At 43.9% G+C, this 10,529-nt stretch overlaps 1 non-coding gene and 1 pseudogene across 1 annotated transcript; both read left to right on the top strand.

Moving 5' to 3' along the window:
* The first annotated feature begins 2,352 nt into the window (after window positions 1-2,352).
* On the top strand, window positions 2,353-9,648 carry LOC111550737 (annotated as a pseudogene).
* LOC111550833 lies at window positions 8,987-9,098 on the top strand. Its single transcript, XR_002734184.1, has one exon. It is a non-coding gene; the product is annotated as a U6 spliceosomal RNA (small nuclear RNA).
* Window positions 9,649-10,529: the final 881 nt, after the last annotated feature.

Below are 10,529 nucleotides of genomic sequence, written 5' to 3' on the forward strand. Positions count from 1 at the left end.
ATGTCAAACAGAATCCCAGCATTAAGACGTGCTCAGGAGTAATCCCTAAAGGAAGCTGGTTCCTAAATGTCACGTTTATCAAGCTCCCTTTTTGCCCCAATTGTCCACACCCACAATGTTCAGAAGAACTGAGACTCAAAGCAAAGGTCCTGGTGAAGATGACTGCAGAACATTTAGGTAGGCCAGGCATGGTGGCTCACGCCTATAATCCCAACCCTGAGGGAGGCCAGCGTGGGCAGATCACCTGAGGTCAGGAGTTCAAGACTGGCCTGGCCAACATGGTGAAACCCCGTCTCTACTAAAAATACAAAAATTAGCCAGGTGTGATGGCAGACGCCTGTAGTCCCAGCTACTCGGAAGGCTGAGACAGGAGAATCACTCGAACCCTGGAGGCAGAGGTTGCAGTGAGCCAAGATCATACCACTGGACTCTAGCCTAGGTGACAGAGCAAGACTCTGTCTCAAAAAAAAAAAAAAAAAAGAACATTGAGGTAAAGTACAAAGCCCCCAAAGAAGTCCTATTTTATGATATTTTCCAGTCTGGGCTGAGGGGAACTTCAAATGTCTTTTTCTAGAGCATATTCTGGGTAAAGAGTATGTGGTGTGGCAAATCAGCTGAACTCTAGATAATGTGGCTGAATGATGTGCTACGAAACCTCTTACTGGGGTGTAATCATTGTGTCAACTAGCATGGCCCATAGGGTGCCCAGGTATTTGGTTCAGTGTTATTCTGGGTGTGTCTGTCAGGCTGTTTCTAGAAGAGATGAGCATTTGAATGGGTAGACTGAGGAAAGCAGATGGCCATCCCCAGTGTGGGTGGGCACCATTCAATCCACTGAGGGCCTGAACAGAACAAAAGGCAGAGGAACAGAGAATCTGCCTCTCTGCCTACTTGAGCTGAGCCCTCCATCTTCTCCCAGCCTGGGCAAGGGTAGCTTCAACTTTGTCCCTTGCATCACAAAGGCCAAGAAATAACAACACAGAGATGGCAGCAAGGGTTGTTAGAACTGAGTGGGGGCTCGCAGCCGGTCACAACCCTTCCAAAGACCCAGAAAGGCAAGGAAAAGAACCGAAGCTTCCCCACACCCATGGCTTCCCCACACCTAGCATCCAGGAAGGGGAGAATGCAGAACAGTAGGCAAGGGTCTGGCATTTAGGGGCCATTGAGCTGTCTGTGGAGGACCACAGACACCACAGACAGTGCCGGTGAGGGCCCAGTGACATAACCAGGGCAGGAGGCTGAGGTAGGACCAAGACCACAAGAGAGCCAGGAAGGCTGCCGCAGTGGCATTTGTGAAAGCTCTGCCCCAGCTCAGCAGCCACCCCTAGAGTGCCTGGCCTTCAAGATGAATATGATTGAAGTCACTGATTTTATTTCAAATGTTAGTGACCAGATCGCATTTTCCTGTATCACATAAATGAAGGCTAGAGATCAGAAATTCAATAATAGAAAACAGAAAATTACATTCCTTGTACACCCACGTCTACAGAAATGTGTACCACTCTAGAGAGAACAGATGAGAAAGTATCCTCCCCTTGCCACTGGAAGCACCCAAGGCCCTGCCATAGGTGACAGCCCCTGAGGGGTGGGTTCTGAGGGTCCCATCTTGCCTCTGCCTCATCAGTTGCGAAGTCACCCAAAGCAACCAACAAGGTCTTGCTGGTGCCACCCCACAGTCTGGGGCACCTGGGACCTTATGACATGCCATTGCTGTCCGCCATTCAGTGTGCAGGGCCCTAATCTGTTTTCTGGCTCTCTTGGGACCTCACTGGTTTTTTCACCCTGCAGGTAGAACACAGCCTGGCTGTGATTTGGAATGTGATAAGGTAACCATGACAAGAGTTAGGCCCAGCAGCAGTCACTGTCCTGGCAGGAGCAAAAAGGACCAGATCTGAGTCACCCCCTTCCTTGTTCCGGCTGGGCAGGGCCCTGGCCCCATTCCTTGAGGTCCACCTCTTCAGCCTGCACTCTCTCAGGGGAAGGAAGCCTCCAACTCCCCTTTCCAGCCCCTTCTTGACAAAACTCACAGAATTAACCCCAGGAGGCTTCTCCCAGCCTCCCAGGCAGCCAGCCTCAAGCACTGGTCCTGCCGTTTCTCCTCTTCTTTAACCCCTTACCTCTAGGGCGGACCCACTGTGGGTCAGTGCTTCTGAAGCCTCCTGGATGTGCGGGTGACTCTGGCCCCCTGCTGCCATCTCCACGCTCACAATGACACACAAGCCTGGGCAGGTGCTCCCACACTGGGAGACACCGTGGCAGGAGTTCTCCCATTCTCACTGAGGAGGGAGGTGGGTATTTTTTCCCCAAAGGGTTGAGAAATGACCAGATGGGCAGAGCTCTGGAGGGGCTGCCATGGGTTCCAAGGTCTTTGGGTGAGCACCTTCTTGGACTGTGAGAGGCAGGAGCAGGAGGTCCTGGGGAAGATATTCCAAGCTCAGCCTGGCTCCTGGCCCTATTACTGGCATTTAAGCCAGAATAGGACTCCCAGGGAGGGTGTGCACTAACTCCCCAAGGACAGGTGTGTGACCTTCTCTGAACCCCACTTTCCTTGACTGTCAGAAGGGACACAGGCACTTTCAAGGGCTTTGGTGAACCGCGTAGGTGGCCCCAATAAATGGTAGCTGTTCCTATTTGCTCTCCCCAGCACCAGCTGTAATTCTCCATATCTTTTTCACAGCATCCTTAAAAAGACAGCTAATGCAGCAGGGCGTTAGGCTGAATACGTAGCATTTTACATATGCCCATCCCCCCACAAGACTGCGTTTAACAAAACTGCACATAACTCTTTATTTCCCTTAAAATAACATAGGAGCCAGGTGCAGTAGCTCACGCCTATAATCCCAGCACTTTGAGAGGCCAGTTCAGGAAGACAGCTTTGAGGCAGGAGAATAGGGTCTGGAGGCAGGGAACCTATAGCCAATTTGTGCTGAATTCCTAGAATGGAATCAAAACGAAAACTCCATATCTCCACAACCAAGTAACAAAAGGATCAAAGGCTACTCTCTTTGCAAACCCACCCCCCACTTTTCTGCCTTGCAGATGAAACATGAAAGTATCTCTGATTGGTCCCCTCCTGCAACCAGTCAGACTGGTTGCAGGCCAAGTCTTTATGTGTAACTTTGTAATTTCACTTCAGCCTCTGATTGGTCACCCTCCACCAGTAACAGCTGGAGGCCAGGATTTCAAGACCAGCCCAGGCAACACAGCAAGATCCCATCTCTACAAAAAAAAAAAAAAAAAAAAAAAAAGTACAAAAATTAGCTGGGTACGGTGGTGCACGTCTGTAGTCCCAGCTACTCGAGAGGGTCCTTCGCGCCCTGGAGTTCAAGGCTACAGTGAACTACAGTCACACTATTGTACTCCAACCTGGGCAACAGAGTGAGACCATGTCTCAAAATAAATGAATAAATAAAAATGACATAGGATGTTGTAGCAGGACAAGCCACAGACAAAAACCCCTCAGACACCGAGTTGTGAAAGGAAACGGCTTTATTCAGCTGGGTACATCGGCAGACTCACATCTCCAAAAACCGAGCTCCCTGAGTGAGCAACTCCTGTCCCTTTTAAGGGCTTACAACTCTAAGGGGGTCCGCACGAGAGGGTCGTGTGACTGACTGAGCAAGCAGTGGGTACGTCACTGGGGGCTGCATGCACCGGTAATCAGAATGGAACAGAATAGGACAGGGATTTTCATGATGCTTTTCCACACAATGTCTGAAATCTATAGATAACACAAGCAGCTAGGTCAAGGGTTGATCTTTAACTACCACAGCAAGGTGCTAGACTGTCTGCCTATGGATTCCATTTCTGCCTTTTAGTTTTTACTTCTTTCTCTGGAGGCAGAAATTGGGCATAAGACAATATGAGGGGTGGTCTCCTCCCTTAATGTAAGGAAATTTTTGTAGAGATCTACTTCAAAAGTTGTGTAATTTATTGACCCTGCTAGGTACCAGGAATTGTGTATGTGCTTTATAGACATAATCTTACAACTCTGAGAGTGGATATTATTTTACAAATGAGGACAAAGAGTCATTCAGATACTATCACCTCTGTTTTATACATGAGTAAACTGAAATGCCAGGAAGTTAGGTCATTAATAACAACAGGTAATACTAAGTATTAACTATTCTGTTTACAAATATGAAATAAAAATATAAATGTGTGTGTGTGCACACATGATTGCCGGGCACATACTAAGTATTAAACACATCTTCATGACTTAATACTATAAGGAGTTTGCACTTAATCATCCCAACAACTCTGTGAAGAAGGTATTTTTATTATCTACATTTTACGCATGAGGAAATCAGGTCATAGAGAGGTTAAACAAATTGCCTTGGTCACATAGTTCCTAAGTGGTGGAAAAGAGATTTGAACTCAAGCAGGCCAAATCTCAATTACTTCAATATTCTGCTCAGTCTCACAGCTGGTAAGTGGTAGAGGTAGAATGTGAAACTGTATCTGACTCCAAAGCCCACATTCTTGACCCACCTTGATATTAATAATTTGTGAGGATCATAATTCATTTACTCAGAGAAAGCTCACACAGCCTCCCTGTTCTGGTGGGGACTGAGTCCACACTGACCCCCTGAGACTCTCTGGACTGTGCCTTATTCATAAGCCTGTAGGTAGCAATGCTGTGACAGACAGCCAGACAAAATAAGCTAGACAGTTAGGATTCCATGAATAATAATATCCATGCCCTTCAGACTCTAGAGTAATGCTGCTCTCAAAATTCAGATGTTGTAGTTTCTAATGCAATTCTAATTTGTTCTCCAAATAAATGTGAACTCTCCCTCCTCCACACCCTCAGAGCATTTATTGGACTTTCTCATGGAATTTTCCATATTCTGGTTACTGGAGGACTACTCTTCTCACCCCTTCTAGAACTAATGCCTTGAGAATTACATGGCTAAAAGATGAACTTGTGTGCTGTATAAGAGGCACCTCCAAATAACAATGGCTTAAACATGGTGGAAGTTTGTTTCTCGCTCACATAATGGTACAGCTGCAGAGTGTGGGGCTGGAGGGAGGCTCTGCTCCACAGTGTTATGCAGGGATCAAAGCATCTCCCATCTGTGGCTCTGCCATCTCCAGAGGACTGCCTTCAGCTGTCCACAATGGCCCAATGCCTTATAAGGGGTAAAGGTGGAAAGAAAGGGCAAGCCCCTGCCTTTTAAAGACAGAACCAAGTTAAAAGTTCCGTTATTATAATACCAAAGAAAGGGAGAACAGATAATGAAAGGAAATTAGCCATCTCAAGCGGCCACGCCTTAGGAAATACGTTTAGAATGATGTTATATGCATGCAGACGTTTCTTCATTTAACAAAGATGAATAAAATGCCATTATATTTCAGATCCAATGCACGGCATTTATAAACAATGGATGAATAAATGAATGAGTCCCTCTTTTGGAAAAGCAATCTGGAGGTAAGGCCATGAAAATTTCATGAGGGCAAATAATTTGAAAGATGGACACAAGTAATTTCTTTCCATAGAAGGTTGTAGATACTAACAGATATATTTTAAACTGAACTTTTTGTGGCTTGCTGAAAAATATGGCAAATCAATTATAAAGAAAGTAAACAAACAGCCCTGATTTATCAGGCTATGCTGCCACCAGCAAAATATATTCCAGAGTCTCAGTCCTGAATTTTTACTTTGATGACTTTTTCTGTATTTTATTCTGAAACATATTTTTATTTTTCCCTACACACACAAAAAAACACACACACACACACACAAATTGTCACTTGTTGCATTTAGACAAATACATGGGCCCAAAATTGAATTCCTTCTGTGTCTTGTATAAGATTAACACTCAGGGAATTTCATCTGGGAGAGGTGCCAAAAGTCCAATTCCAATGTATTATGATTTCTAAATAATACATAAACCACCACATAAAGCCTTTAATAGTCATGTTGGTTGAGCTGCCACTGGAATGCATCACTGTTGTCAGACATAGACATCACCAACTCAGCTTTTCTCATTTCCCAAATTCCATTAAGATTCATCTCCGCCATCTTCCCAGATGGTGCCATCACCCTCTCCACCTCTTCCCACCGTAAAAAAAGGCCAACAAATGTTTTGCACTTAGCATTTTCATTAAAATGCCAATAATAATATGAGTAGGTAGTAATACTAAAGCATACAATTTTTAAATTCAAATGTTAAGAGATGGTGAAAGTTTTGCACTGAATTCAAGTGAAGTTGTATTTAATTAGAGTAAGGTTTTCAGAACTTAGACTTTAAGTTTCAAAGAGGCAGAGGTAGGTCTTGGGAATTTATATTTGCTTCCCCCATGCTGTTAACTTGTGATGTTTTTCTCTACATTCATTGCTCCTGAGAACCCTGATTTAATTTCTCGTTTCCCTCCTTGGCACACAGATCTGCTATATTTACACACTGCTATTTCCCAGAGAACAGCTGCTATGCCCAGTCCAACAGCTTTCTTTCCTCCAAATGCACTGGGCTTAATAAAAAGGAATAATTCCTAGGTAGCAGTAAATTCCTTAATAAAAAGGAATAATTCCTAGGCAGTAAGACTTCCCCATCTAGGGGAAACGAAGCATTGTCCCTCAGAAAGAATTTTGTAATCTTCACTTTATGTAATGGAATTCAGTACATATTTATTTAGCTATTGCAGAGAAAGTAGTTGGCAGTTGCTCTGGCATATAATTACTATTTGCTTAAAACTTACTATTATTAAGGCAAAATTCTAAGTCCACTGAGGAACACTGCAACTCACCGGTTTATTAAAAATATTCATAGATCATTAACTATCCATTTATTCATTAACATATATTTATGGAGCAAGTACTAAGTGCTAGACATCATTCTGTTTCCAAAACAAACATGGCCCCTACTTTCATGGCTCTTCCAAGCTAGTGGGAAAGGCAGACAACCAAACAATAGCACAGATGAATGTAAAACTAATTGTCAAATTGGAAAAGTGTCCTAACTCATATAAAGCCTGCATCTCTGTGGTTCAGTTTCCTAGCACGGTCACAGTCAAAGAAACACAATCTACCAAATAAAAATACTTTCAGTAGGGTTCAGATCTCTGTCAAGGTCATGAAAAACAAGTCAAGACTGAGAAACGGTCACAGATCAGGAGACTGGGGAGATGTGAAAACTAAATATAATGCACTGCCCTGGATTGGAACAGGAAGAAGATATGAATAGAAAAACTGGTAAAACCAAATAAAATGTGGAGTTGGATTAATGAACTATATAGTTTGGTTAATGAAACTAACCAAAGTCAGTTTCTCTGTTTTGACAAATGTGACATGATAATGTAAGATGTTAACAATGGTATAAATTGGGTAAGGGACATATGGAAATCCTCTCTACTATCTTTGCAACCTTTCTGTAAATCTAAAATTATTTCAAAATATGAAATTTTTTTTGAATTTTTTTTGAGACGGAGTTTCACTCTTGTTGCCTCAGGCTGGAGTGCAGTGACACAATCTCAGCTGCCTCCCGAGTTCAAGTGATTCTCCTGCCTCAGCCTCCCAAGTAGCTGAGATCACAGTTGCCTACCACCACGCCTGGATATTTTTCTGTATTTTTAGTAGAGACGAGGTTTCACCTTGTTGGCCAGACTGGTCTCAAACTCCTGACCTCAGGTGATCCACCTGCCTCGGCCTCCCAAAGTGCTGGGATTACAGGCATGAGCCACTGCGCCTGGCCTAGAAATATATATATACTCATATCTTTATTTGAGTTCTCAAAAATTCATAATGGTAAATAACCATAGGCCATAGTAACACTTATAAAAGTCTCTGTTTGTGATTTATCTCTTAGGTTAGTTATCTATGGCTTTGTAATAAATTAACCCCAAACTTAGCAGTTTGAAAAAACAAACATTTACTCTCTCAGTTAATATTATCCCACAGTTTCTGATTATCATAAATCTGGGAATGCCTCAGCTTAAAGAATCTTCCAGGCTCAGCTGGGACTGGAGAATCCAACACAAAGCTCACTCATCTGGTTGTTGGCAGCCTCAGTTTCTTGCTGGTCATCGGCTGGAGGCTTCAGTTCTTCACCCTGTGACCTTCCCACATACAGCAGCCTGATGGCTGCTGGCTTTCCCCAAAGTAAGTGATCTGACAGAGCAAGAACACAGGTGCAAGACGGAAGCCACAGTCCTTTTATGGCCTAATCTCAGAAGTGAGAAACCATCATTTCTGCCATATTCCACTCATTAGAGGCAAGACACTATGTAAAGCCTTACACACAAGGAAAGAGAAATTAAGCTCTGCCTCTTTAAGGAAGCAAAATCAAAGAATTTGGGGTTTTGTGTTGTTGTTTTGGTTTTGTTTTTTGGAGTTTGGTTTTGTTTTTTTCAGAAGGAGTCTAGCTCTGTCACCCAGGCTGGGGTGCAGTGGCGCAATCTTGGCTCACTGCAACCTCTGCCTCCTGAGTTCAAGCAATTCCCATGCCTCAACCTCCAGAGTAGCTGGAATTACAGGCGCATGCCACTATACCTGGCTAATTTTTTTGTATTTTCAGTAGAGACAGAGTTTCGCCATGTTGGCCAGGCTGGTCTCGAACTCCTGACCTCAGGTGATCTGCCGGTCTCAGCCTCCCAAAGTGCTGGGATTATGGGCATGAGCCACTGCACCTGGCCAAATAATTTGTTTTTAAAATTGCCACACCTCTACTCCCTCCAGTACTCCCACCAAAATCACACACACATACACAAAAGGTACAAAAACTAGCATAAAGTCACAAAGACAAGGAAATCTGAGAAGCCAGCAGCAACGAAAATCCAGAACTGGGAAATCAGGAAACTGAATCACACTCAGAAGATACAAGGAAGCCTAATTGTGAGCCAACAGTGGAGAAGCCAGGAGGCCACACAACCTGCACCTCAGAATCTCAGGACGTCACGCCAATCAGCAGCACCGGGTACTGCTGGGAATGGAGTGAAGGAGTAAGCTGACAATTCTAGGACTGGTTGGGAGTCTATTTAAGAAGTAGTTTTACACTGGCTTCGGCAGCACATATACTAAAATGGGAACAATACAGAGAAGATTAGCATGGCCCTGACGCAAGGATGACACACAAATTTATGAAGCATTCCATATTTTTTTCCTCCAATCAACATTGCAAGTGAATTAAAGTCTGTTGAAGTGCACCATGAAGCTCTGCGTGAAGCTCTTCCTGGGGACAAGGCAGGCCTCAATGTCAAGAATGTGTCTGTCAAAGATATTTGTCGTGGCAACGTTGCTGGTGACGGCAAAAATGATCCACCAATGGACGCAGCCAGTTTCACTGCTCAGGTGATTATCCTGAGCCACCCAGCCAAATCAGTGCAGGCTATGCCCCTATACTGGATTGTCACACAGCTCACGTTGCATGCAAGTTTGCTGAGCTGAAGGAAAAGATTGATCGTTGTTCTGGTAAGAAGCTGGAAGATGGCCCTAAAGGCTTGAAGGCTGGTGATGCTGCCATTGTTGATATGGTTCCTGATGAGCCCATGTGTGTTGAGAGCTTCTCAAACTATCCTCCTCCGGGTTATTTTGCTGTTTGTGATGTGAGACAGATAGTTGTCATGGGTGTCATCAAAGCAATGAACAAGAAGGCTGCTGGAGGTGTCAAGGTCACCAAGTCTGCCCAGAAAGCTCAGAGGGCCAAATGAATATTATCCCTAATACCTGCCACCCCAATCTTAATCTGTGGTGGAAGAACGGTCTCAGAACTGTTTGTTTCAATTGGCCATTTAAGTTTAATAGTAAAATAATGGTTAATGATAACAATGCACCATAAATCCCTCAGAAAGAAAGGAGAATGTTTTATGGACCACTGCTTTTTTTTTTTTCACATGTAGCAGGTTTAAGTTATTAGTTTTTAAAATCAGTACTTTTTAATGGAAACTTGACCAAAACATCTGTCACAGAATTTTGAGGCCCATTAAAACAATGACTTAATGAGGGAAAAAAACAAAAAACAAAAACGTACTTTTAGCATAAGTCCCTGCTTCTTAGGTATAGGCTGGACCTAGTGACTTCCTTCCAAAGGACATAGTATGAAAGGAGGAAACAAAAGGGTAACTTTTCAGTGGAGAAACCTGACAAACACCATTTCAGCTGGGAGATCAAGGCCAACATGGACAGTCAAAAGTCAACATCATCAATCATGATATGATGAAAATGGCATTTTAGGCCTGGCACAGTGGCTTACACATGTAATTCCAGTACTTTGGGAGGCTGAGGTTGGAGGATCACTTGAAGCCAGGAGTTCAAGAACAGCCTGGGACACATAGCAAGATCCCATCTCTACAAAACGTTTTAAAAATTAGCCAGGTGTAGTGGCACACCTGTAGTCCTTGCTATTCGGGAGGCTGAGGTGGGAAAATTGCTTGATTTGATCCCAGGAGCTCAAGGCTGCAGTGAGCCATCGTGCCACCGCACTCCAGCCTAGGCAACAGAGTGAGAGTCTGTCTCATATTAAAAAAAAGTTGGGGGGTGTATTTCATCTCTGGGGTCTTCCTCCCAATAACCCATAACCTCGTTCTTATTG

Source organism: Piliocolobus tephrosceles, chromosome 9 (genome assembly GCF_002776525.5).
Source record: "Piliocolobus tephrosceles isolate RC106 chromosome 9, ASM277652v3, whole genome shotgun sequence".
NCBI lineage: Eukaryota > Metazoa > Chordata > Mammalia > Primates > Cercopithecidae > Piliocolobus > Piliocolobus tephrosceles.